Source organism: Muscardinus avellanarius (assembly GCF_963383645.1).
Source record: "Muscardinus avellanarius genome assembly, chromosome: 15".
Taxonomy (NCBI): Eukaryota; Metazoa; Chordata; class Mammalia; order Rodentia; family Gliridae; genus Muscardinus; species Muscardinus avellanarius.
This window is the reverse complement of record NC_137801.1, coordinates 45,530,417-45,558,177: the sequence shown is the minus strand read 5'-3', so window position 1 is coordinate 45,558,177 and position 27,761 is coordinate 45,530,417. Positions and strand designations below refer to the sequence as shown.

General features: G+C 35.1%; 1 pseudogene across 1 annotated transcript; it reads left to right on the top strand.

Annotated features, from left to right (window-relative positions):
- The first annotated feature begins 1,458 nt into the window (after positions 1-1,458).
- Positions 1,459-3,010, top strand: LOC308273972 (G/T mismatch-specific thymine DNA glycosylase-like; annotated as a pseudogene). The gene is made up of 2 exons: positions 1,459-1,712; positions 1,925-3,010. The product of its transcript is annotated as a G/T mismatch-specific thymine DNA glycosylase-like (transcript).
- The last annotated feature ends 24,751 nt before the right edge of the window (positions 3,011-27,761 follow it).

Here is a 27,761-nt window from a genome sequence, read left to right as displayed (position 1 = left end):
CTACCTCCGTGCTACAGTCCCAGACCTATTTTATACTTTTTTTTTTTTTTTTTAATTTGGGAACAGCGTCTCTTAAGCCAGGGCAGCTGGCTTCGAACCTGCACTATCCTCCTGTCTCGGCCCCCCAAGCATGGGGATTACAAGCGTGCACTACCACCACCCGGCTTGAAATTATTTCTTAATGCAATTTTCAAAACTCTGATGCTGAAGATGATATATTGCCCCAAATAGTAATAAAATCACAATACTACATTGCACAGGCATTTGGTTACAAAGCAGGTAGTAAGATATGTATTTGGCACTATCCTTACTAGATGAATAATAAGATTTCTGTGAAAGATCCTTTTAAATTATAGCTACCATGTGCAATTTCTTTATGCCCTTATTGATTGGTATTATTGTATGACCCTCACTTCTTGAGAATGTGTAAAGAACTACCTGAGAACAAGAATTACACTTATCGTGGACATTAATGGACATTTAAGATTGAATGCATTGTAATAACATTATCTCATTGTTTAATCATTAATAATATGTGACAGAACGTCATATGTATTTTAATGTCCAAATTAAAATTTAATGCTGCAAACAGTCTGTAAAGATCCAGTAGTGTCTTAAATAATACTTAGCAGGGGAGAGTATTTACAAAAGACCATACTAAATGCTATGCTTTGCTGGCATTACATCATGTTTTTAACCTTCTCAATCTTTCTTAACTACACAATTCTTATTTCCAATAAATGAAATGATAGTTTATTTTTACAAGAAGGCAATAGTGGAAGCTATAAAAGTATTTTTAAATTTCTAAGCAAAAATTATTTTGCTATTATTTTTTCTGTAGAAGAAATTTGCAATAGGTTTAGTTGGAATAAAACCCTAGCTTTGAGGTATATGGGGAGTTTTCTGAAGACATTTCAAATATTGATCATTTTATATCAATGAACATTTTTAAATACTGAAATTTTCAGAATTATATAAGCGTGTCAGTAGAGATATAGGACAGTTTGCCAACAATGAGTGAAAAATAGACAAAACCTTATTTAAAAAGATATTCAAACAACAATAAATGCTGGTGAGGATGTGGAGAAATAGGAAATTTTCTGCGCTGTTGATGAGACTGAAAATTAGTACAGATACTATGGAAATTAGTGTGGAGATTCTTCAGAAAATTGGGAATACATATAACTATACCACGCCTGATTATCCTTTCTAAGGGACTGAAATCAGAACATGTATATAGGAGCACAATTCATACTAGCCAAATTATGGAATCAACCCAGGTGTCTGTCAACAAAACACCTAGCTTCATTTAAAACCAGATCTTAAATATTATCAGAGACATTTCCACATAATCTTAAAATATTATACAAGAGATTCGTGGGGAGGCTCCAAGGTAGCCGCTTTCTCACCTGCAGCCACGTCTCAGAGACTAGCTGCTGGCACCAATGGCCACGGGGCATGGCAGCAGAGAACGCGGGCAGCTTTTCCCTTGAGCAAGCCCACACTTTTTATTCATTCCTGTTTCAACACATGATGCTGAACTGCTAACGTGGCAATCGTGGATGAACAGCAGATGCCTGCCCAGGAACCAGTGCAAGAGGCTCTAAAAGGAAGAAAAAGAAAAACTCAAGCAACAAAACCCCAAAGACAAAGGAACCAAAAAAAATCTGGCAAGTCTGCAAAATCAAAAGAAAAGCAAGAAAAAAAAAATTACAGACATGTTTATTTATTATTATTTTTTTTTGGGGGGGTACTGGGGTTCCTGGAAGAAGCCCTTCTATATCCAGACCCTTTTTTTTTTTTTTTTACTTTTTGAAAACAGAGTCTCTTAAACCAGCCTAGCTGGCTTCGAACCTGCGCAATCCTGTCTCCGCCTCCCAAGCGCAGGGATTACAAGCGTGCGCCACCATACCCGGCCCTACAGGCATGTTTAAAGTGAAAAGAAAACTCGACAGTTTTAATGGCATTTCCAAAGCTGAGCTTTTGACCAAGACTCTTCCTGATATTTTGATCTTCAATTTGGACATTGTGATTATTGGTATTAATCCAGGACTAATGGCTGCTTACAAAGGACATCATTACCCTGGACCTGGAAATCATTTTTGGAAGTGTCTGTTTATGTCGGGGCTGAGTGAGGTCCAGCTGAATCACATGGATGATCATACTTTACCAGGGAAGTATGGTATTGGATTTGCCAACATGGTCAAACGGACAACACCAGGCAGCAAAGATCTTTCCAGTAAAGAATTTTGTGAAGGAAGACATATTCTAGTACAGACATTGCAGAAATATCAGCCACAAATAGTGGTGTAGAGTGGAAAATGTATTTATGAATTTTTTTAAATAAAAAAGGCTTTGGAGTAAAGGTTAAGAACTTGAAATTTGAGCTTCAACCCCACAAGATTCCAGACAGAAATTCTCTGCTACGTCATGCCACCATCCAGCGCTCAACATGCTCAGTTTCCTCAAGCCCAGGACAAAATTCATTACTTAATTAAGCTGAAGGACTTGAGAGACTAGCTGAAAGGCATGGAGCGCAACACCGACTTTCAGGTGCACCGTACATTTGACCTACAGCTCTCACAAGGGGATGCAAAGAAGATGGTTGTTAAAGAAGAAAAATACCACCCAGATTATGAAGCAGCGTACGGTGGTGCTTATGGTGAAAATCCATGTGCTAGTGAGCCTTGCAGCTTCAAATGGGCTAACAGCCAAGAGTGTGGAGTTAAGAGGAGAATCAGCTTTCAGTGACATTCCAAATGGGCAGTGGATGACCCAGTCGTTTACTGACCAGATTTGTTCTTTTAATAATCACGGTGGAGCACAACAGCAGGAAGAAGAAAACCAAGCTGAAGAATGGGGTTTCTCAGCTCTGCCTAAGCTCTGCAGTTTTAACACAGTTGTCAAGAAGTATAACCTCACTTTGCTAACCGAAGTATTTTTATTAGTACTTTACTCTAGTGACATAACTATAGTACAAAACAGTTGTGTGGTGGAATCAACTGTATGAGTAGTTTGGAAGGAAGAAGTAGGGGTTTTGTATATGAGGTTTTTTATGTAAATTAGCCATCATTCCTGCTTTTTATTTACTACACTTCACTTAGGAAGAAAACAGTTTTCTTTTGGGAGTTATTTTTGATCTGTAATTTTAAAACGCAAGAGTCTGACTACTTACAGTTGACTCTTAGTTGGGCATAAACCTAGGTATGCCATTGTCCCTTTTATGGCTAAGAAGGGTATGCTAATATTAAGAAGTGTTACTTCTAAGAAAAGCACATGTGTTGCTTTTCATATATTTTCCTTTATTAGTGGTGAGTGTGAGAGTTGCTTTTTAGTGAAAGGGAGAATGACTTCGCAGTAGCAAGGCTGACCTAGACAGTTCCAAAGGCTGTGAGCTCTGCCTTAGCCTCCTTGGCCCTGTGTGTTTATCTTCTAATAGGCAGAAACTATTCTGCCGACCTTGGAGGTTCCAGAGAATTCAGGAGACCTTTTACATTTCATCACTGTATTTTACTTGAGAGGCATAATTTGATAGAGGAACAAATGAATTTTTCTGTCAGTCTTTTATCACTTGTGTAATTTTATCTTCCTTATCTATAAAGATATAGCATGGAAAGTGATAAGAAATGAACTTTTAGGCTGAGCCACAAACTGCTGGTGGTGTTTGATAATCATTGGTGCTTAGTATACATGAGTTGTACTAAAAATCAATAGTACGACTTTTCCTTGCCAATAATTTAAAATATTATTTCTGTTCATCTTTACAGTTTGTTACTGTGGACTAAGTGAACCTCATGGAAAGGCTGGTTTGAATTATGTACCTTTGTGATTTTCTAATGCATTTTCCATGGTGCTACAAATAATCCAACTCTGAAATCTGGTGGATATTAAAGCTGGGTATTCAGAAATGCCATTCTCACTCAGTTCTAATCACTCTTAAATAATCTGACTTTATATGTATCCAGGGAGCATGCTGTTTTTGCAATATGAAATATCTGTAAGGCTTTTGTTACTCCCAGAAGATTATATAGCCTGTTCTATTTATAAGGAAACAAATTTTGTTGTGAATCTTAACATAAGGTGTGGCAGTGATGTATTTTATTTTTCCCTAAGTTTAGGTCAAACTATGTAAAGGTCATTCATGTTATTTAAATGATGTACTGTACTGCTGTTTACATGAACATTTTGTGCAGATACTTTGAAGTACCTTGAATCAGAGATTAGGAGCAACTGAATTATTTTTTCATGGTTATGTAAAGCATGTAGCTAGCTGATAACTATTGTAGCTTTATAATAGATTTCCTTATTTGAGTGGAAAAAAAAATGTCCTTTCTGTTATGACAGGCACTCACTAGAGAATGAATTCAAGGATTTCCCAAGCATAAAATTGTAATTTTTTTCATGAAACCTGACAGATAAATAGTAAATGTTGCTATATCCTGTACATGACAGTATGATAACTTTTCATTAAATAATATTGAAGGATTTTTAAATTCATTTGAAAGTCTTGTGGATTTTATACTAAAAAATATTAAGACTGCTTATCCTTAAGTTATAGGCTTTTTTTCTCTTTTTTTCAGGGAGTTTCAGAATTTTATTTATTATTTATTTGTTTTTTGGTTTTATTTTCTCTTTAATTTTTTTATTGGTGCATTGTAGTCATACATCTTAATGACATAAAAGATGGTGTAGATATACATGCATACATCACCCAATTACCCTTACCCACTTCCAGCCTCATTCCCTCCTCCCTCCTTCCCATGCTTTAGGGTTTCCCTCTTTCCCCCTCCCATCCCCTCAGTTAAATCACCTTATTTGCTCATCTATAGAATCTCCTTCTTCATCTGGAGTTCCTCCTGTTACCCATTTCTCTCTAACTTTTGCATATTATAAAAGCATCTGATTTCTTATATTTTGATACTGACTAATCTCAGCATAATTACCTCCAGTTTTATCCATTTTCCTGTAAATGATGTAATTGTGTTTTTCTTTATGGCTGAGTAAAATTTCATTGTGTACATATCCCATAGTTTTGTAATCCATTCATCTTTTGATGGATACATCATTTGGTAATGGTGAATTGTGTAGCTAAGAGAATTATAACACATTGAAAAAAAAATTGAAGAAAATCTCAGAAGATGGAAAGATCTTCCATGTTCAAGAATAGGCAGAATAAATATCAAATGGCAATAATTCCAAAAGTGATCTACAGATTCAATGAAATACCCATTAAATTACCAAGATAATTACTCACAGACATAGAAAAAATAGTCATTAAATTCATTTGGAATATAAAAAAAAAACAGAATAGACAAAGTAGTACTCAGCAACAAAAACTATGCAGGAAGAATCACAATACCTGGCTTTAAACTATACTGCAAAGCCATTGTAATAAAAACAGCATGGTACTGGCACAAAAACAAATACATAGACCAATGAAGCAGAATAGAAGACTCAGAAACAAATCCACACATTTTCAGCCATTTTAACAAAGAGTCCAAAAACATACACTGGAAAAAAGAGACTGTTCAACAAATGGTGTTGGCAAAACTGGTTAAGCATATGCAGAAAAATGAAAATAAATCCCACTTTCTCACCCTGCACAAGAATCACTTCAAGATGGATCAAAGACTTGTAAATTAGACCAGAGACCTTGAGGCTCCTTGAAGAGGGCATAGGTCCAACACTGCAACATATAGGCACAGATAAAACTTTCTCAACAAAACCCCAAACGCACAAGAAACTAAAAGGCGAATAAATACATAGGATTACATGAAACTAAAGAGAGTCTGTACCATATAGGAAACTATCAAGAACCTCAACAGAGAGCCAACAGAATGGGAGAAGATATTTGCCAACTATTCCTCTGATAGAGGACTAATATCTAGAATATACCCAGAGCTGAAGAAATTCAGCACTAAGAAAACAACCCAATCAAAACAGGATTTTTCTAAAGCAAGACTTAATAGTATTTTTCCCCCTTTAAACCTAAGATCAGAATAATATACTTGAAGCCACGCTGTGGTGCATGTCTATAATCCTAGCACTTGGGAAGCTGCAACAGGAGGATCACAGATTTGAGGCCAGCTTCAGCAACTTAGCAAGACCCTGTTTCAAAAATTAAAAATTAAAAGGACTGGGGGTGTAGCTCAGAGGTAGAATGCCCTGGGTTCAGTCCCTCATCCTAAAAATAAAAAAGAACTAGAAACAACAACAAAAAGATAATATACATGAGGAAAACATAAAAATCTATAAATATTTTATTTTTACAGGAACCATGTAGTCAATGTAATAGTCTTATAAATTGGCCACTGATTTTTTAAAACCTGTTTATGAAAAACACAGAAATTTTAAAATATTGTGGATAGAATTGTCATTCAGTGTTAAGCAGACTGATTGCTGATACCCAGATGAATTTATTTCTTTGCAACATAATCTTGATTTCATCATTACCACTTGTACATAAAGAAGTAGTTCAGTGCCAATGTGGTTCAGAGTACAGTATGCACACAGCAGGTTTTGTTTCGTATATTATGAATCATATATATCAAAGGTACTACTCATATAGAATAAAATTACTGTAGGATAAAAAATAATATACAGCAAAAATTTTAAATCTTAATAAATCATTTTTTGCTCTTTAATTTTTTACTGGTGCATTGTAGTCATAAATGTGAATGGGATAAAAGACAATAGAGCCATACATGAACACATCACTTATTTAGCCCTTCCCCAGTTCCTACCCATTCCCTCCCTCCTCTATTCTTCTCATGTTTGGCTTAGTGATTGACTTTGATATGTCTGCAAATATACATTATGTACTTTAGGGAATTTCCTTCTTCCTCCCTCTCATCCTCTTTAGTTAGGTTGCCTTATTTGCTCATCTATAGTTCCTCCTTTGTCTAGAATTCCTCCTATGACCCTTTTCTCCCCAGATTCTGCTATTAGAAAGAGCCTCTAATTTCTTACTTTTTGTGACTGACTAATCTCACTTAGCATGATGTTCTTCAATTCTATCTATTTCCCTGTAAGTGATGTAATTTTGTTCTTCTTTATTACTGAGTAAAATTTCATTCCCATAGTTTTGTAATCTCTTCATCTATTGATGGAAATCTTGGCTGGTTTCATAGTTTGGCAATAATGAATTGTGTGGCTATGAACATAGATATGTATGCATTGGTTTGATAGTTTGGTTTATATTCTTTTGGATAGGTACCAAGAAGTGGTATTGTTGGATCATATGGTAAGTTCATTCCCATTCTTCTGAGGTTACTCCATACTCTTTTTCACAGTGGTTGCACTAAGTGTGTGAATGTGTTTCTGAGTCTTTTATTCTGCTCCATTGGTCTGTGTGTCTGTTTTGTGCCAAGGCCATGCTGTTTTTATTTTTATGGCTTTGTAGTATAGTTCATTATCAGGTATATTTACCATACCTCCTATTTTACATTCAACTCTTAATAAAAAAAGACTAAGACTCCTTGGATACTTGCAAATAAAAAAAGAAAGTTTCAAGTAGTTATAATTTTATTTTTATATATAGTAAGTAGTAATTAGAGTAAGAAAATAATTCCTTTTAGTAAAATCTATCAATCATCTATCATATATCTACTATCTATCTTCTATTTATCTATCTCCATTCACCCATCTATGCACCCATTATCTATCTGAAAATGTATTCATTTAAATTTTGATATTTTAAAGGGCTTGGGGGTAAATTTTCTGATTACCCATATCTGGAGCTACAGTTGTGATTAGAATCATTGAAAAGATGAAAAAAAAAAAAAAAGCCTCATGCTAAGCACAAGAACTAAGAATAGGAGAGAAATTGTTTTCTGAGTAAATACCAGAGTTGCAAGACCAGGATAACATGAAAAGATGATGACTTCGCCGGGCGTGGTGGCGCATGCTTGTAATCCCCGCGCTTGGGAGGCAGAGACAGGAGGATCGCGCAGGTTCGAAGCCAGCCGCGCGCGCTGGCTTAAGAGACCCTGTTTCCAAATAAAAAAGTATAAAAAATAGGTCTGGGAGTGTAGCCCGGAGGTAGAAGGGCTTCCAGGAACCCCAGTACCACCAAAAAAAAAAAAAAAAAAAAAAAAAAAAGATGGTGACTTCTGGGCATGGTGGCGAACGCTTGTAATCCCTGCACTTGAGAGGTGGAGACAGGAGGATTGCACAGGTTCAAAGCCAGCCACGCTAGTTTAAGAGACCCTGTTTCCAAACATAAAATAGGTCTGTAAGTGTAGCCCAGAGGTAGAAGGGCTTCCAGGTACCCCAGTACCACCAAAAAAAAAAAAAAAAAAAAAAAGGTGACTAAGCTGATCATCACATGTCTGCTAATACAGTTATACAGTTATATGACTATACCATTTAAATATTAAAATATATTATTTCCAAAAAGGATTAAATAACTTTAATTTTATTTACTAAAGTAGTAAAATTAAGAAGCTAGAGTAGTAAGTACTTTGACCTTTGGAATGTGGCCTCATGTTCTCAAGGAAATCATAAGAAGAATATCTCTTCTATCACTTTATTGGTTTCATGTTCCTATATGGGCAATTTTTATTATGTTCTTTCTGGGAAGAGTATGAAGATGGTGATGAATTATTTTTGGTTCATCTTTAGAGTAATAATCTATGTGAAATTCTCTGAATATCAAATTTTCCTTTTGGGTTACACCTGAATTTTGTCTCTTCTATCTGAATCCTCTGGAGTCATTTGAATTGATTTGACAAATGCTTTCTGTCCCAATTATGGCTTCCTTGCTCTATGTTGGTTCCATTTTTATTTATTTATGCCTTGAATATGCATTACTTTTAAAATTCATTGATATGTTTAAACAATACTTAAGATGTTTCCCCAGGAATTTTAGTTGATTTCCCTTAAAGATGTTCTACCTTTTTATTCATTGTATTGCTTGAAATTTATTTCTAGAAAGCAGTTTTTGACTTTATTTTCTTAGTCATGGAAAACATTTGATGGTTTCTGAGATTTCTTCTGTTCTTTATAAAAGTTATCATTGATCTGGGTATGGTGGTCTAAGTTTCAAAACTTGGGTGACTGAGACAGAAAAATTATATGTTTGAGTCCAGCAACTTAGCAAGACCCTGTTTCAATATATAAATAAATAAATAAATAAATAAATAAATAGGCCAGTGGTATCACTCAGAAGTAAAATGAATTTAGGTTCAATTTCAGAACCAAGAAAATAAAAGAAAAAATTCAAAATTTACTTTTTCTATTGAACAAATGATGAATTAGACCACAGAAGAGAAAAGGCAAGAGATAACTTAGTAAATAAATTTAATTATCTAAGTCATATCTATTGAGAATATAGACAAAAACTGGTTTAACTGAAATGAAGAAACAGAAGCAAATACTAGAGAATAAAAACTTTAAGCTAGATATATAGGCACATCAGCACCAAAAAACTAAATTTTTTTATATTTAATGCATATTGATGGAATATAGCAGATAGTAGGTAGGTTAAATTAAGTTATTATGTATGAAAGTAAGTTATGTATTGAACTGAATCACAATAAAGTATAAGTTGTTTCAAGAATATTTTTAACTATAATGGCATAGATTATTTAATTCAATTAAGGAATAAGAATTAACTATATGAGTTCTTTGCCAATCATAGCTTAATTTTAATTGGTGACAGAACTGAGAAAGGTTTGCATGCCAATGGTGTTCTCTGATGCCATCTAGATAAGAAAGTATGTAACTTACCAGATAAATTTAGACATTGGTAGTATTTGTAGAGCAATATCTGGAGATAATTTAAAACATTTATAACAGTGAAGTGCACTAAATGTGAGTGATGAAGGTCTTCACTGCACTGTATTAATCAAAATGGAGAAGAAGGAAAAATGCTGGTTGATACTCAAATCTGAAACTCATTTCTTGAGATAGTCTTCCTTTCTAGGATATATAAATCTAGCCATGGTTAATTCTTTTATGAATTTAGTTATGTACCCCACAGTTAAATAGTCTAAAATAATTTTTTTCTTGATGATAATTTTCAAAATTGATCACTTAAAAATATTTTAGAGTAATTAGAAGAGTGTGGAATTTGGAGACATTCAAACCAATGACATATTTGTTGGGTTTGAATCCAGCTTCATCTCTTCACAGCAGATAGGCATTACTCAAATGTCACATTTTCTCTGAGCTTTAATTGCCCAGTATTACAAAAAAAAAGTCTTACATTGGAGGAATTTAAAATTTTGATATAATGTAAATTGACATGTAGAGTGGTTGAAATGTATTGAGAATTTATTGCCCCAAATGCATTGAAAATCTTGTGGGATGTACTATGTCTTAAAGTGGTGGAATCCACACAACTACTCATTTATTACTATTTTCATTTTTTTATCTGTGTGAATTAAAGTTTTCTTTCCTCTTTCTTTCTTTCTCTCTCTTCTTTCTTTCTTTCTTTCTTTCTTTCTTTCTTTCTTTCTTTCTTTCTTTTTCTTTCTTTTTCAGTACTGGGGATTGAACCCAGGAGCATTCCATCTAAACTACACCCCCAGCCCTATTTTATTCTTTATTTTGAATCAAAGTTTTACTAAGTTACAGACAGCCTAAGTTGCTGAGGCTGGCAATTAAACTGCAGTCCTCCTGTCTCAGTCTCCCAAGTATTGAGATTACAAGTGTGTGCCACCATGCAAGGCTCAAATTCTGCTTCTATGTTGTTACTCCTGAATCTAATTAGTATGAAATATAGTGCTAGATGTGAAGAAATGATTGAATAAAATATGGTATTACTTGTTAAAGTTAAAAAGAGATAATTTTAAGTTTTAATTAACTTTTAAATTTTAGTATTTCAATTGTCTTTTGCTTATGTATTTGTGTTGATTCAAAATTTTGTATCAAATTAATTTTTCATAATATTGTTTCACTAAAATATGTACAATTATGTATAAACAGAAATCCAGTTGTGAATAAGAAAAATACTTTCTATTTTAAAATTTTCAATTACACTGCTTTGACAGGAGGCTGAGAGAGGGGAATCGTAGGGTCTGGGACAACATCTGTTACATAGCAAAGCCTTCTGAAACTTATTGAGACCCTGTTTCAAATAAAGAATAAAACAGGCTGAGGTTGTAGCTCAGAGGTAGAATATCCTTGGGTTAAATCCCCAGTGCTATAAAACAAAATTTTAAAAATACAGTAAAATTGAACAGAATAAAATATAGAATTGATACTGTTTCCCTTCCATTTTGATTTTTTTTAAAAGAGAGTTGTAGCTTGTGAGATAAAAAGAAAGCAGATGGGAGAGAGTGAGAGTGAAAATGAGAACAAGAGAGAGAAGAAAGAAGAAAGAAGATTGAAGAAAAGCTCAGGCAGTCCTCAGGATATTAAGAGTGTATAGCATGCCTCACAGATGGAGAGGATCCTGCAGTATAAACTGAAGTTATTTAAATAAATATAAAAGAAGAAACAGAAAATGTCACTATTTGTGTTGCTTTGTAGAAAATTTGAAATATAGAGTTTGATATTGAACAGGAGGATGATTTTTTTCCCAAAGTGCAAGCAGTTACTAAATTTCTACTTTGTGCACTCTGCTGGGCCAGCATTTTGGGTTGCACAATAGGATCAAAATATTTATCTCAAGAAGCTTAGACTTAACATGGAATAGATTTAACATGGAATGGAATGAGGAAGGAAGTAAAGAAGAATAGAGTGAAAAAGAACAGAGGAAAAATGTAAGAAAAGAATGAGTGAATAAAGAGAGGAAGAAAGGAGCATACAATGCAAAACAACAGACAAATGATTATGTGCTAATCTTTGCTATATATGGTCATGTATTCTGTTCTATACACACTGATTCACAGAACAGAGTAGTCTGTTTTATACACATTGACTCACAAAACAGTACTGAATAATTAATTTTGACTTGAACTGATAATTAGTTAAATAAAGGATTTCTAGAGAAGATGTAAAACATGATGCCATTTAAAGTTGCCTTTGGTTTAATTTTTGACAGCTATAACTATTATTTTATGTAACACAATTTATTTTATAAATAAAAAGGCTTTGAGTTTTTTGTTTCCTGAATATTTAAAATAAAATCTCAAACAATCAAAACTTGTGACTTACTGCCAAAGTTGTTTATTAACAACCCTGACCCTGATACTTCTCAAAGAAACTGGATTTTTCTTCCATGGTCCTATATTGACATATTCTCCCAAACTATCATGTAATCCAAAAAGAAAAGAAAAATGAAACTAAGGGCAATTAGGCGTGATTATTTTTCTTCTTTACAATATATAAACGGATGCATATTTCAGTGACTGTTGACCTATCCCAAGTAAAATTATCAAATTATGTTATGCTTTCTACAATTTTGTTAGCTGGTAAGAATAAAAATGTATATTAAGTTTTAGTAAAGTGTTATGAATAGAAAAGTAGTTTCTGGGAAGACAAAGTAAAGGATTTATTCGGACTATTTCATTTTTCAAAAGTAATTTAAATACTTCAATTTATCTATACATGTGTCTCATTTTCATGCATATTTTTTCTTTTGTGGTACTGGGGGTTGAACCCATGGTAATTTTACTTCTGAGTTACAACCCTTGTCCTATTTTTTCAAACAGGGTCTTGTTAGATTGCAGAAGCATCCCTAAGTTGGTGAGGCTGACTTCAAACTTAAGATCCTCTGTCTAAGCCTCCCAAGTTCTGGGATTATAGGTATATGCCACTATGCCTGGCTACAAGAATGTTTTGTCCACTTTTAATTCTATCATAAAACAGCTCCTTTTCTGTTACAGTACATTTGGTTATATATATTTTCAATTAAAAATTAAAATATATCTTTTAATTTTCAATAAAAAATTAAAGGAATATTGGTTGTATAAATTTATAACTTTGGGAAAGGCCTGATGCTATTTTTTTGTTTCCTTTTTCTTTTTCTTTTTTTAATTCCATACTGGGGATGGAACCCAGGGGCATTCTACCTCCTAGCTCAACTCCTAACCCTATTTTTTTGTCCTTTTTATTTTTGAAAAAGGGCCTCACTAAGTAGCTGAGATTCCAAATATGTACCACAATACTTAGCTCTGATGTTATTTTTAATTCTAATAAGAAAACCATAGAGAAGGCCCTTTGCAACTCAGTGACACCCTGTTTCAAAAATAAAAAAAAACTAAAAAATAGGGCTGAGAGTATAGCTTGGAGGTAGAATGCCCCTGGTTATTCTACCCTGGGTGTGTTCATTTCAACCTCACATAAACCTATGAGACTTTCTAAAACTGTAAAAAAAAAAAAAAAAACCTGGCATGCCAGAGTTTTCAATATGTATAAAATATTTTACTATTACTCCTTGTCTTAAAGTTTATTAAGTTTCAAAATCTATCCTTTTATTAATATAAGAAAGGAATGTAAACCAAATAATTCCTCTGTAGTTTAAAATATATTACTGACATTTTCTTTTGCTTACCACAAAATGGTGCCTCTTTCTTCCTCCCATAATGACCAATTTGATTCTAACTACATTACCTAAACCATATTTGAGCAATCATCCATCAATTATGCTACATACTGGCAGCTCCCTATGTTTCAAATTTCTTAAGTTTCTTTTTTCTTGAGGATGAGTTTCTTCCTTTGTCCAGAATGCTCTTCCTTCACTCCATTCTTTGGCTGGATCCTTCTCAATATTTAAATTTCAACTCAAACTTGCATATTTAATAATACCTTACTTATGCATATAAAGTAGCATCTTACTTTATTCTGACTCATCTATTTATATATTACATTTATGTTACTCACCATATCTATAATTATTTAGTACTGGTTTATATTTTGTCCTGAGTTTTCGTAGAGGAGTTTCTCATAAATAATATTTTAAATGATAAAAGAGATAAGCAAGAACTATCACAAATATCAGATAATCTCTCAAGTACAGCAAAATCCAAGTTTTAATAATCCCAGAATAGGAAGCACTTTGACTAAGAAACATATTTCTATTTTGTTTTTATAATATTGCCAACAAACATACAAACAAAATCTAAGTAAGTAATGGAAAGAGGGAAAAAAAGATTTTCCAAGCAGGAGAAATATTTGAAGACTTTCTCTTTAAATGAGAGAGGTGAGAAAGGCTATGGGAAACATGAGAAACCAAAGGAAATTTAACTTAGATGAAGGAGGTACTACAGATGATGAGTAATGTAATACCATGTTGGAGAACAAACAAAGGGAATTGAAGTCTGTAGTGCTACCTGTGAACAGCAAATCATACATACATTTTTTGGGGTTTTTTTTGTTTGTTTCTTAATATATTTGTGTTGGTACATTAAAGTCAAACATCTCAATGGAATACAAGAAGTGTGAGCATATCCAAACACACATCATCCAATTAGCCTTTATCCAATCCCCATCCCATTCCTTCCCCCTCCCATGAACCCATGCTTGATTTAGTGATTAACTTTGATATATTTGTTTACATACATCATGTGCTTTAAAGAGATTCCATCTTCCGCCATCCCATTCCCTTTGATTGGTCACCTTAATTGTTTCTCCATAGGGCCTTTTCTTCAACTAGATTTCCTCCTATTACACATTTCTTCCTAGTTTTTGCATATTAGGAAAAACCTCTTATTTTTTTTCTATAATATTTCTCTGTGTATGCCACATTTTAAGTTCCAATCCCACTCTTGAAGGCCCCGACATCGGCCTGGCCAACCAGCAGACTCTGATCCCAGCCTTGCTAGCCCATGCACTGGCCTTGACTCACTGCAGGCTCTGACCCAAGCCTCTCTGGCCCCAGCACCAGTCTCACCCCTCAGCAGACTTCGATCCCAGCCTCGGAGACCCCGGCACTGGCATTGCCTCATGGCAGGCTCTGATCCCGGCCTTGCTGGCCCTGGTACCGGCCTCACTGCTCAGCAGGCTCCAATCCCAGCCTCTCTGGACCCAGCACCGGTTTTGCCTCACAGCAGGCTCCAATCCTGGCCTCTCTGGCCCCGGCAACAACTTCTCCCCTCTCACCCCTCTGCAGGCTCTGATCCCAGCCTTGCTGGCCCTGGCAATGGCCTCATCCCTCGGCAGGTTCTGATCCTGGCCTTGGAGGCCCCAGCACCAGCCTTGACTCATAGCTGGCTCTGATCCCAGCCTTGCTGGCCTTGGCACTGGCATTGCCTTAAGTCAGACTCCTATCCTGGCCTTGCTGGCCCCAGCACAGGCCTCACAGCATGGAAGGCTCCTATCCTGGCCTCAGAGGACCTGGCACTGGCCTTTCTGTGCATCAGGCTCCAGTCTCTGTCACTATGAGCAGGTCGTCTATAGATGTTCCCTTTTATCTTCCCACTTTTTTTTTTTTTTTTGGTGGTACTGGGGTTCCAGGAAACCCTTATACCTCCAGGCTATGCTCACAGACCTATTTTTTTTAAATATATTTTTGTTTGAAAACAGGATATCTTAAGCCAGAGATGCTGGCTTCGAACCTGCGCAATCCTCCTGTCTCCACCTCCCAAGTGCAGGGAGTACAAGAATACCCCACCATGCCTGGCATTCTTCCTTTTTTTTTTTTTTTTTAATATGTAAAAGCAGTACATGTCTTTTGCAAAAGCTGAGACCCCAAATACCTAGTGGCAATGAATTTTTTCTTACCTCCAAAGGCAGAGGTCCACAGCATCACTTTGTAGAGCAGGCTCTGCTGCTCCACGTGCACCCTAGTCTCCCGCTCTGCATAGAGAAGCATGGTGGCCATGAGGGCTGGTGTCTCCCAGAACATGCAGCATGGCGGCCCATCCCAGCTATGTGGGGCTACCTCTGATACCCCCCAAACCCTTTCACCACTTAGCATGTTGTCCAGAATTCCTGAGCCTGTGTGGCTGGAGCAGTCTACTTTTGGGGAGATATCCTTAAAAGTTCAAGGTGGATTGGACTAGATCTGCCTGCTTCTCCAAATACTGGTCACCACCACCACTGCTGCTGCCACCGTCACCTCAGTTCTCTCCTGAACACCTTTCCCCCACAGTATGATTTTCAGAACTCCCAAGCATGTGTGGCAGTAGCAGTCTACCATTGAGGACATTTCTTTAAAATTTTAAGGTGGGTTGGATTGGATCTCTACCTCTACCAAATACTGACCACCGCTGCTGCTGCCACAGCCATCTTAGTTCTCTTCCGAGAACCTTATTCACAAAGCATGTTTTTCCAAATTCCCAAGCAGGTGCTGTGGTAGCATTCTGCCTTTGGGGCAATTTCTTCAAAAGATCAAGGTGGATTGAATCAGATCTCTGCCTCTCCTGGATACTGTCCACCGCCTTTGCCTCTGCTTCCACCATCTCAATTCTCTCCCAACATTTTTCCCACAGAGTATGTTGTTCAGAATTCCTGAGCATGCGCAGTGGTAGCTTTCAACCTTTGGGAAATTTCTTCATAAGATCAAGGTGGATTGGGTCAGATTTCTACCTCTATCAAATGCTAGCCACTGCCGCCGCCACCACTGTCACTGCTGCCAATTGGATCGAATCTCTGCCTCTCCCAAATAATGGCCTCTGCCGCCCCTGCTGCCACTGTCTTCCTCCTGGTTCTCTGCTGAGTTCCTTCCTTACATGGTATGAAGTCCAGAATTCTTAAGCATGTGCGGCAGGAGCAGTCCCCCTTCATGGAGATTTTTATTTTTCCAAAAGTTCAAAGTGTATTGGCTAGGATTTGTCTGCATCTCCTGAATCCTGGCTGCTGCCACCACCATCTTGGCTCCTCTCCAATATTTTTTGTTGTTGTTTTGAGAAGACAGTGTGTGTGTTTTGAAGAGGTTGTGAGATCAAGCACTCAGCCACAATGGATTTTATCTCCTCTCCATGAGTGGAGGCCCACAGCCTCAGTGCATAGAATAGGATCTGCTATTCTGAGCACATCCTGGCCCCCAGCACAGAATAGAGGAGTGCAACTCGGCTTCCTGCATGGCGCTGCTGGGCTCCCTCCACAACTCCCGGATCATTTTTCTTACAAGATATGTTGTTAAGAGTTCCTCTGCATGCACAGCTGAGTGGTCTTTTCTCTAATCTCTTCTGGGATGTTCTTTCAAAAATCACTTTTCTTAGCCGGGCGTGGTGGCACACACTTGTAATCCCAGCATTTGGGAGGCTGAGACCAAAGGATCGTGGTTCGCAGACAGCCTCAGCTACTTAGTGAGACTCTGTTTCAAATAAAAAATAAAAAACAGGGCAGGGGGTGTAGCTCAGAGGTCAAATGTCCCTGGATTCCATCCCCAGACCTGAAAAAAAAAAACAACACTTTTCTTGCATGGCAGGTGCCTCCTTGTCATCTTGCTTCTAATTCTGCCATTATCCATTCTCTCTCCTCTATTCTAGATAGAAAGTCATGGCTGGAAAATTTTCCTTAAGTTGTACTACTCATATATTAAACCAAAATCTGATGCCAAGGGCTTCTCAGAGGAATGAATGTTCTTTTTGGTGGCCACAATCTTCCTCCTCTTACATACATTTTGAAGTGTATGGCATTCACTTTCAAAGAAGCAAAAGAAACAGAAGTCCAAAGAATATTGGATGCATCATCCTTATGCATCCACACAGACCTTAAAATAGGGTTTGCCTCTGCTGAAAACAAGATCAGTGCTTTTGAATAAGTAATTTATGGACTGCAAACACTTACAATAGGCAATCAAATAGGTGAATTGAATCTAATAGGCAATTGAATAGATGAGTTTTAGGTTCTTTCCATACTTTATCTGGTCACAAACAAATGAATTCATCAATTGCCCACTATTGGTTTTTTGCAAATATAAATAATATTTTTCTACTCCTAATGAATCTTTTATGTATCCACTTATTTTATCCATTTATATTTATCAACGAGCTACTCTTCTCTCTCCTATAGAATGACATTTTTTTTAATTTAAGGCTTGTGTTAAGATAGAAATTTTTATGACTAGAATATGATTATATATATACAATTATTCCTTATGAAAACACTGAAACCTAACCTAAGTTGTATACTCATACTGTGTGGACTGGAAGCCCTCACCTAACTCACCTAACATAGGTATAGGGTATAATTCTGAAAAAATATAAATTCATGTTTTCAATATAAAGAGAAATTGAAGAAAAAACAGAGCAGAAATCCTGATTGAGGTCACATCAGCAATCTTAACAAATCAACCAAAGAATTAAAGGGGATAAACTTAATTCCTTCATAATAGCCTTTTGGTTTGTATCCATATTGCTTTTTTTCTGTTATTATGCAGTTAACACAATCTAGTTTCATAATATCCTCTGAATGATTAAGCCATTTGTTATTGAACCTGTTGAAGGAAATGAAAAAAGCCTTTTAAATATCTAAATAGAATAATTTCTATTAACTGCTATAAATCACAATCAGAATGCTATTTAAGTCAGCATTTTACTCAGACAGCAAATATTTCCAGTATTAAACATTTCCATCAATATTTTTAATGAAACATAGAAAGAAAATTAGAGCTCTTGGGGCTAGAACTATTTGTATGATCTGCAGAATTTTCTCTTTGAGTGATATATTGTGAAGAAAATAGTGTTTATTTCATGTGAACAAGTGAAAATATCAGGCCAGTCAGAGGACTGTTCATTCTGGTGCCCTTCCACACATCAGGCAAAAAAGTAGATTTTTAAGATCCAAAAATGATCTTATGTATTATCTCTTGCAGAAGAATTCACATCATAAAAACTTTAAGAAGTTATATCAGTCTGTAAATTACTAGTTTAAAATAAACTCCCCTCATTTTTTGGGGGTGGGAATTGAATTCAAGACCTTGCTAAGCATGTAGTATTCCATGTGCTCTAACAATGAGTTACATCCTTATATGATTACCTACCCTTTTAAAAGACAATTTTGTAATCATTTTTTAACATTAATGAGCATGTTCCCATATATATATATATATATATACCATTTTTAGTATTAACCTATTTACATAATACAAATGTATTTATTCACATTATCATAATCCTTCAAAGGTACAGGGTGACACAAACCTGTAATCCTGTGTATTCAGGAAGCTGAGAGAGGAGAAGGCAGAAACATAGCAAGATCCTGTCTCAAAATTAAAAATTAAAAGGCCTAAGGATATAGTAAAAACAACTGAAAGAAGAAAATATTTAACTTGGTTCATATTTCCAAAAGGTTTGAACATAGTTAAAGTTTAATGGTATGGTTTGGATTTTCAATGTCTTCTAAAACCTCACTTGGGCCAGCCATATTGAAGGCAAGACTTGGCTAATTCAGAGGAGAGGTCTCGAGGGATATGGCCTTGGGTACTGTGCATGTGTTTATTAATCACTTTCATCAGCTCTCTCTCTCTCTACTTCTAGCCTCTGTTGTGTGAGTACGGAACCCTTGTGCTTCCTTTCTTTTCTCTGCTTTCCACTGCCATGCCCTTAGCTCTGCAGATGTAACCAGGCCTAACATGAACTGAACTTTGAAATCTCCGGAACAGTGAACAAATAAGACTTTTTCTAGACTGTTGTCATCAGATTTTGGGTTCACCACAATGAGAATTCTGACTAGAACAATTATCTTTACACAATATATTTTTTAATTTAGGGGTGAACATGCATTAGTTCTTAACCTGAAAGGTGGGGATATTGCTCTAGCCTGTAAATCTGAGATCAGTTGATGCTGCTGTATCTCTGCCACTGTATGCTCTGTGGTATAAAATTGGTAAATTGTAAAACAAGACTATGTTATATTTTAATAAGATAATATGTAATGTTTCAGGCTTTTATTTGGATACTTCTTATCTAAATATATATGTATAAGTATTAGTTTTATTTTATATAAGGTGAATTACACTTAAATAAAATATTTTCTAGGGATTAATAAAATAATTTTAAACAAGATATTTAACATATAATATGGGTAAGATTAATAGGATTCACATGAAATGATACTAACTACCAAGACCTGTTAATTTGTCTACAAATTTTTATAGAACAAAATTTATATAAAATGAAAGAATATAGTAAGTTCCATACTTCCACACAATAAGAATGTTATGCATATTCACCCATAAACACAGGAAAACAGAACTTCTGCCTCAGATGCTTTCCCCAGGGTTCCACATTTTGAAATACCATTGTCTCCTTTCTTCAGTACAGGACCAGGCTGGTAATGCCATGTGATTAGAATGCTGCAAATTTAAGCTGGGGTGCATGTAGCCTCTGAGCAGCTCTTCAACACTTTTCTAGGTGTGAAGTTAGAAAAGTACCCTTGAGACATCTAGTGCTTATGCTTATGGGATTGTCCATGTGCCTGGTTGTCAGTTTTCTATTAGCACAGTATCATTTTTGCAGGATCATGTAAGATAGGTTTACCAGTATAGCTCTGACAAGCTTAAGTGAGGTTCTTTAAAATATTTAAGTGAAAAAGATCCCCTCAGAAAGTTTTTGACAGAGTCCCACATATCCTAGGGACTTCTCCAATTATTGTTTTAAAGCTTAACTTTGTTGGTAAAATTATATAACCTTCTATGTGCTCGATCTTACATATTTCAACATTACATATATTTGAGGTACATAAAAAGATACAGTGTAATTTTGAAGTAAACATAGGGAAGATAAATAAGTTTCAATTTATTTCATCAAAAATATAATAAGCTAAGGTAACTAAGCACTATGTCATAAATTATGAAGCAAACATTGAAAGCACGATTACACTACTACTCTTAGATATTACTGCATCACACATCAGGAAAAAGCATATAAAACTAGGATATTATAAATATAGAAATCTATTAAATTGATATAATTGTGTTCTTGCCATCTTTTGCTCTAAAACAAGCTGCTCCAAACCCCAATGCATTACAAAAACAACAAAAATGCATTTTTCTACCATATCTTCAATTCAGAGTAATTTCATAAAGATGGGTTTCATGGTTTGACTCAGCCTCTGCAGCAGCAACTCAAATATGGCTAAAGCATCCCACCACGATGGTTTACTTACTTGATCAGCAAAGTTAGTGTGGGATGTTGGCTGATGACTCAATCAAGGATGTCAGCAACCGTAATATTCTCTCCATATAGGAATTTTGGTAATCGCACTTTCTCATACCATGGCAACCTGAATATAAAAGTGAATGTTCTAGGTAAGAAGACATATAACCTGTTGGTATCTTTATGGCTGGGTATGGAAATTGGCTCAGTATCACTTCTGAAATATTCTGTTAACCAAAGGGATCACAGAGCTCTCATCTTTAATTCAAACGACAGATTCTATTTTTCAGTGGTAGCAAATCAAAGTATCTGTATCTTTTCTTTTCTTTTCTTCTTTGTTCTCTCTCTTTCTTTCTTTCTTTCTTTCTTTCTTTCTTTCTTTCTTCCTTCCTTCCTTCCTTTCTTTTTCTTTCCTTCTTTTCTTACTAGGGAGTGAACCCCAGGGGCATTCTACCTATAAGCTACCCTCCAGCTTGATTTATTGTTTATATAGAAATAGGGCTTTGCTAGGTTTCTGAGAGTCTAATTACACTGGTGAGGCTATCCTCAAACTTCAGTCCTCTTGTCTCAGCCTACAAAATACTGGAATTACAGTTGTGTGCCACCATTCCCAGCTTCTTTATATCTTCTCAGGAGAAAATTGCTTACAATGTTTGAATAGAGCAGGTATGAAAGAAGTGAATGAGTTAAAATATCAAAATGCTAGAGAAAAAATTCTTTAAAAGTTAAATTAAATATTTGAAGAATTCCTATTTTATGGTGAATTTTGTTACTCATGGCTTTCACAAGGACAAATCCTGCAAGAGCATTGTGTCAAATGTCAGTTGCTGAAGGTCTACAACTTTACAGGAAATGGGTTAGTGTTTTCATTTTTAATGTTTCCTGAGAAGTATTTCTAGATTTTAAAGTTCTGCCTACAGATTCTTCTACAAGAATGACTTCTCTGTTCATCATTGTCTTTTTTTAAAAGATATGAATTCTTTTTTTTTCCCACAGGCAAGATATATTCAATTACAATTTTCTTCTATGCTGAAAGCAGATTTGTGAGAAAATAATAATGCTACGTAAGAAGGTTTTAAATATTTAAAAAGAAACAATGAAGAATTCTGAATATTGAATTAGTAAATTTTAATACTAATATTAATTCTAATAAAATTAATGATGGCAAACCATTTATTCACTGACCCATTCAACTAGTGTTATTAAGCTTTTGTTTTGAGATACCAATTATATGAAGAGTGATGTGTGAGGAAGAATTTGGAGTAGGGGATGGTGTGAGGAAGAACTTGAAATATCCAAGATATCAGTTTAAAATAGAGTATCTAATATTAATATTTTATTTTGTGTTTCAAACTCGGTGTTCTAGTTTTGAGTATTATCTCATTTACAACTCACCATGAGCTTGTCACTTAATTTCTATGGTTATCTTCTTTTCAGAGATGAGGACACTGAGATATTTTCCAAACTATAAAAGTGCTTACCTTTTTTTTTTTTTTTTTTTTTTTTTGGTGGTATTGGGGATAGGGGATGGAACCCTTCTACCTCTCGGTGCTACACTCCCAGACCTATTTTATATTTTTTATTTGGAAACAGGATCTTTTAAACCAGCTAGGCTGGCTTCGAACCTGTGCCATCCTCAGCCTCCCAAGCTCAGGGATTTCAAGCATGCACCACCACACCTGCCTCCAATTGCTTACACTTAATTTCAAATTTATGAATCAAGGTTAAAATGAAAAGCTTAAAGATATGTCAGATAGCTGGGCATGGTGGCCCATGCTTGCAATCCAGTATTTGAGAGGTTGAGGCACAAGTATCTGGGTTCAAGGCCTACCTCAGCTACTTAGTGAGGCCCTCCACAATTTGAGACCCTGTTTCAAAATAACAAATAAAAAATCTGATTGGGTTGTGTGGCTCAGAGGTAGAATGGCATTGGTTTCAATCCCTAGCACCACACACACAAAAAGTATGTGACAGAGTTTGTTTTTCTTGCCCTCAAAACTAGTAATTTTTTGCTTAAACTAGAAAGGGAAGATAAATAAACAGAACTTGATGAATGTCTGCTAAAAACTCCTGGCTGTTACTCCTCTGACTGAGGCTTAAAAATGAGAAGAGAAAAGAAACACCTGGGTGAATTTGGGAACCTGTGAGTAGACAGTGCTTAGACTCAGTTTCTGCCTAAAGTCCAGGGAAGTAAAATGCATAAATGATGTAAGTGGTTAGGCAGAATCACTTTTGGTTTTAACCACATTATAAATTTGTATACAATTTTCTATGCTAATCCTATAAAAACATTTATAGCAATAATTATTTTCTCATTCTATGATCAGGTATCCAAGAAATCTAAATTTCTTAATTTTTTGTATGTGAATTTGGTTTCCATTTAAATACTTCTGTAGAGTGGAAGTGGTTAATTTTGATCAAGTCAGGATTCTTCTTTTATTTTGTCAGTGATTATATCTAACTCCTTGAGGCTAATGTGCTTCCAAGTAATTTGTTAAAAGACAAAGGAAAGCTGACTGTGGTGCTCATATTTGTAATTCTAGTACTTGGACTCAAAGAGGATGGTTGGTTTGAGGCCAGCCTCAGCCACTTAGTAAGACCCTGTTCAAAATAAAAAAAAATACATTAAAGCTTAGAAGGTTGCTGAGAAGTAGAATGTTCCTGTATTCAATTTCTAGTACCAATAACTAACTAACTAACTAATTAACTAACTAACTAAGAGAGGAGATAGAACAGTGATGTTGACTGTGTTACCAGATATCCTTGATAGAGACAACTATAATACCTGAGTTTCCATCTGGACTTGACTTATTAGTTTTAGTTTAGTCTTTCCTCCTAACAAAACTCTTGAAATTTTACAGCCTGATACCCTCCTGCTAAGAAATGGCAGAAAATTTATTCCTGAGAATTATGACTTGATAGATAATTGGAATAAACTGTATAAGCGGAAATAAGCATAGGTGGGTTCAATTGGAATTTGCAGAAGCCCAAGGAAAAATGGACCTTGTTGTTGCCTATGTGCATTGTATTAACCAGCTTAAAATGTATTAAATAAGCCTTGCATGGTAATGCATGCTTGTAATCCTAGAATTTGGGAGGCTGAGATAGGAGGATTGAGGTTTGCAGACAGCCTCAGCTATTTAGTGTGGCCCTTCGCAACTGAGTCAGATACTATTAAAAAAATATATAGGGCTGGAGATGTAGCTCATAGGTAGAATGCCTCCTGGATTCCATCCCTAGTACCACAATAAAAACAAAGATACTAAATATTTTGGGAATATTTAATAAAATATATTAAATATTTTGGGAATATATAACCAATTATAAACAGCATTTGTTGGTTTCTAGTCACCAGAAATGTTAGATACAAGTGGTACTACTACAATATAAGGCAACCTTATATTCAACAATGTAGAGGGAAAAGGACAAGGAGATTTGAGAATCAACTTCCAAATTTTATGATTGTTGATACACTTATTTGATAGCTTAATTCACTGTGTATCAATAATATTGATAAGGCCAAACGTGTTAAAAAGAACATACAAGGCCCAAGGTAAAAAATAGATAGCATGCCCACAAACACATCCATGACTGTCCCAAAATATTTTCTGAATTTTTTAAAGATTTATTAATCAGTAGAAAGCAGAAAATTTACTTTCCTGAACATAATTTTTTTTTGGTAATTTTGTTATAGCTTCTAAAATATTCACAAAATTTGACTAGAAATGTATATTTTATAGTTCTAATATATTTTAATCTTAAAATTAATAATATACAAAAGCACTACTAATTTTAAGACTCACATACAAATTTATTCTTTAAAAATTCATTTGAAATAATAAAATACAACAATTTACTTTCCTATTAAGAAAAAGTAATTGAATTGTGCTAATATGCTTTACAACTTTGTTTATAAAAACTATTTAGATGCATGGCTAAATATATGACAAGACAGTACATTAGCAAAGCAGATTAAAAGCAAAAATAAATTGTTTTTTTTTTATCTGAGGTAGATTTAAAAATCACAATAATTATTTCTGAGGTTAGTGGGTAAAGCATGGGACATAAAAGGACTGCAGGAGCTCATAAGTAACTTGTTAAAACATGTCAAATGTATACAACACTAAGCATAAACAACCCCAGGTTTCTGTAAGTGATGTCAAAATTGCCATGATGAGCCTACAGTGTGTACCAATTCAATCCAATGACTTGTTTCTTCTCCACTCCTTTTGGCTTGTTGTCCCCTCTTCTTGCTTGTTGTAACTTAAGTATTTAAAATGCTCTAAGCTATAGAATTTGTATATTGTTTTCTATACTTGCTTACTTTATTATGTTACTTATTTTTATTTTATTTTATTATAAAAGTCACAGAAATGAATTTAGAAAACAAAACATTGTAAAGAAAATAAAGTTAACCATAAGCTTACTGCCATGAGCAATGGTCTGCACATAAAACACAATATAAAAACTTAAAACTTGGCTAAATGCTTTTGGGATTCAACTTTTCTGAGTCTATCTTTAAGTACTGACACAGGGTCAACACACACCAATACTTGAGTCTCCAAAGGCCACTCTTGGATGTACCCCAAAACATTCAGTTGTGCAAAGGAAAATCATTTAACCATGTGAAGTTTAAAAAGCTGAAGATACATTTTGGAAGGTCTGAAGAGATAAAAGTAGGACGTACAATTCAGTTCAGATTCAAATTTTCTCTTAGGTTTTCAAATTAAATTTTCTCATTATTACTAAAGGCTGGATGAAATAAATTAAAATATGTATTAATGTATATGCTGAAATGAGCTTATCTAAAATGTGTTCATTAAAATCACTATTTTTTTTTTTTTTGGTGGTACTGGGGTTCATGGAAACCCTTCTACCTCTGGGTTGCACTCCTAGACCCATTTTTATACTTTTTACATTTGGAAACAGGGTCTCCAACCTGCGCGGCTGGCTTCAGATTTACGTGATTCTCCTGTCTCCACCTCCCAAGCATGGGGATTACAAGCGTGCAAAACTAAACTCACTGTTTTTAATTATAAAGTGGAATAGCTTCAATGTTATTTGACTTTTGATAAACCACAACCCTCAGAACACATATATGCACTCACATTTTATTAAAACAAACAACTCACCAAGTGCTACATTCATGTCTGTCACTATCAAACTGAACTAACTACTTTATGTGAGATTACAATGAGTCAATAAAAGTATATAAAATTAACTGAAAATAAATTAAACAAATAGGAAATTGCATATAAAGTAAAAAATTGATGCATATTTTATGTATTCCAGCCACTTCTTTGTACATAGGTATAGGTGGAGAAATATTTCAAAACTTTTACAAGCATTTTAATCTATTTTCTCAGATCATAAAATGTATATCAAATATATTTACTTTTTTCATAAAATGCTTTTTTTGAACTTACTTTTATGATTAAATGTTATTTATTTTTTTCTTATCAATAAAAATAATATCAGTTATTTGACATCAGTTTCAACAGCTGCATAATTTTTCATTATATAGCTAAATTATAATTTACTTAATCTTTACCAAACAATATGCAATTTAGATTATCCATTGTGTGTGTTGCTAGATAAAGTACATTGATATATGCTGTTTAAACAAGACTAAAAATTCTAAGAAATATTATAAGTAAACAGTTTCAACAGTTCAAACAAGGTTATGTCCATACAAGGTTTTACTATCAATCCCACTAACATGTATGGGGAAGGAGGAAGGCAGGTCAGTCTTGGAGGGGAGCACACCAGGCACTGTGTGCCTGTATGTTTGTATCACATCGAATGTGTCTATCATCTATGATTACATTGAACCAATAAAATCATTTTTAAAGCTCCCCAAAATAAATTGATTTACAGTATTACTGAAAAAATAAAAAATAAACAAGTCTAAAAATTAAAAACCCAATATGGATTTTTATTTTGATTACTTTTTTTTTCTTATTTTATTTTTTACTTTATTTTTTTTTATTTTAATTTATTTATTTTTGTTGGTGCATTTTAATCATACATCTTAATGGAATACAAAATGGAGAGGCATACATACACACATCATTCATTTAGCCCTTCCCCAATTCACACCCCATGCCCTCTCCCCTCCTTCTTTCTCATGTTTGGCCTATGTGTTGTCTTTGATTCTTTTTTTTTTTTAATTAATTTATTTTTTAAATTGGTGCATTGTAGTCATATATCAATCACATTGGAGTACAAGACTTGAGAGGATATACAAGCACACATCATCCAATTAGCCCTCCTCCAGCCCCCATCCCATTCCCTCCCCCTCCCTCCATCCCACACTTCTTTGGTGATTTACTTTGATACATTTGTTTATGTACCTCCTGCGTTTTAAAGAGGCTCCGTCCTCCAGTATTACATACCCTCTGATTGGTCACATTAGTTGCTTCACTATAGGGCCCTTTCTATAGCTCAACCTCTTCCTGTTGCCCTTTTCCTCCTAGTTATTGCTGATTAAGAGAAGAGTCTGATTTATATTTTCTGCGATATTTCTCTGTGCATGCTGCGTTGCAAGTACCAATCCCACTCTTGATGGTCCCAGTAGTGGCCTGGCTACTCAGTGGACTGATCCAGATCTCGCTGGCTCAAGCAGCGGCCTTGCCTCATGGGAGGCCCCAGTTCTGGTCTCGCTGGCCCCTGAACCGGTCTAACCCCTAAGCTGGCTTTGGTCCCGACCTTGGAGGCCGCAGGAGTGAACTTGCCTCACGCCAGACTCCGATGCTGGCCATTGGCCCCTGCACCGGTCTAACCCCTTGGCAGGATTCCAATCCCGGCCTCGGAGGCCCCAGCACCGGC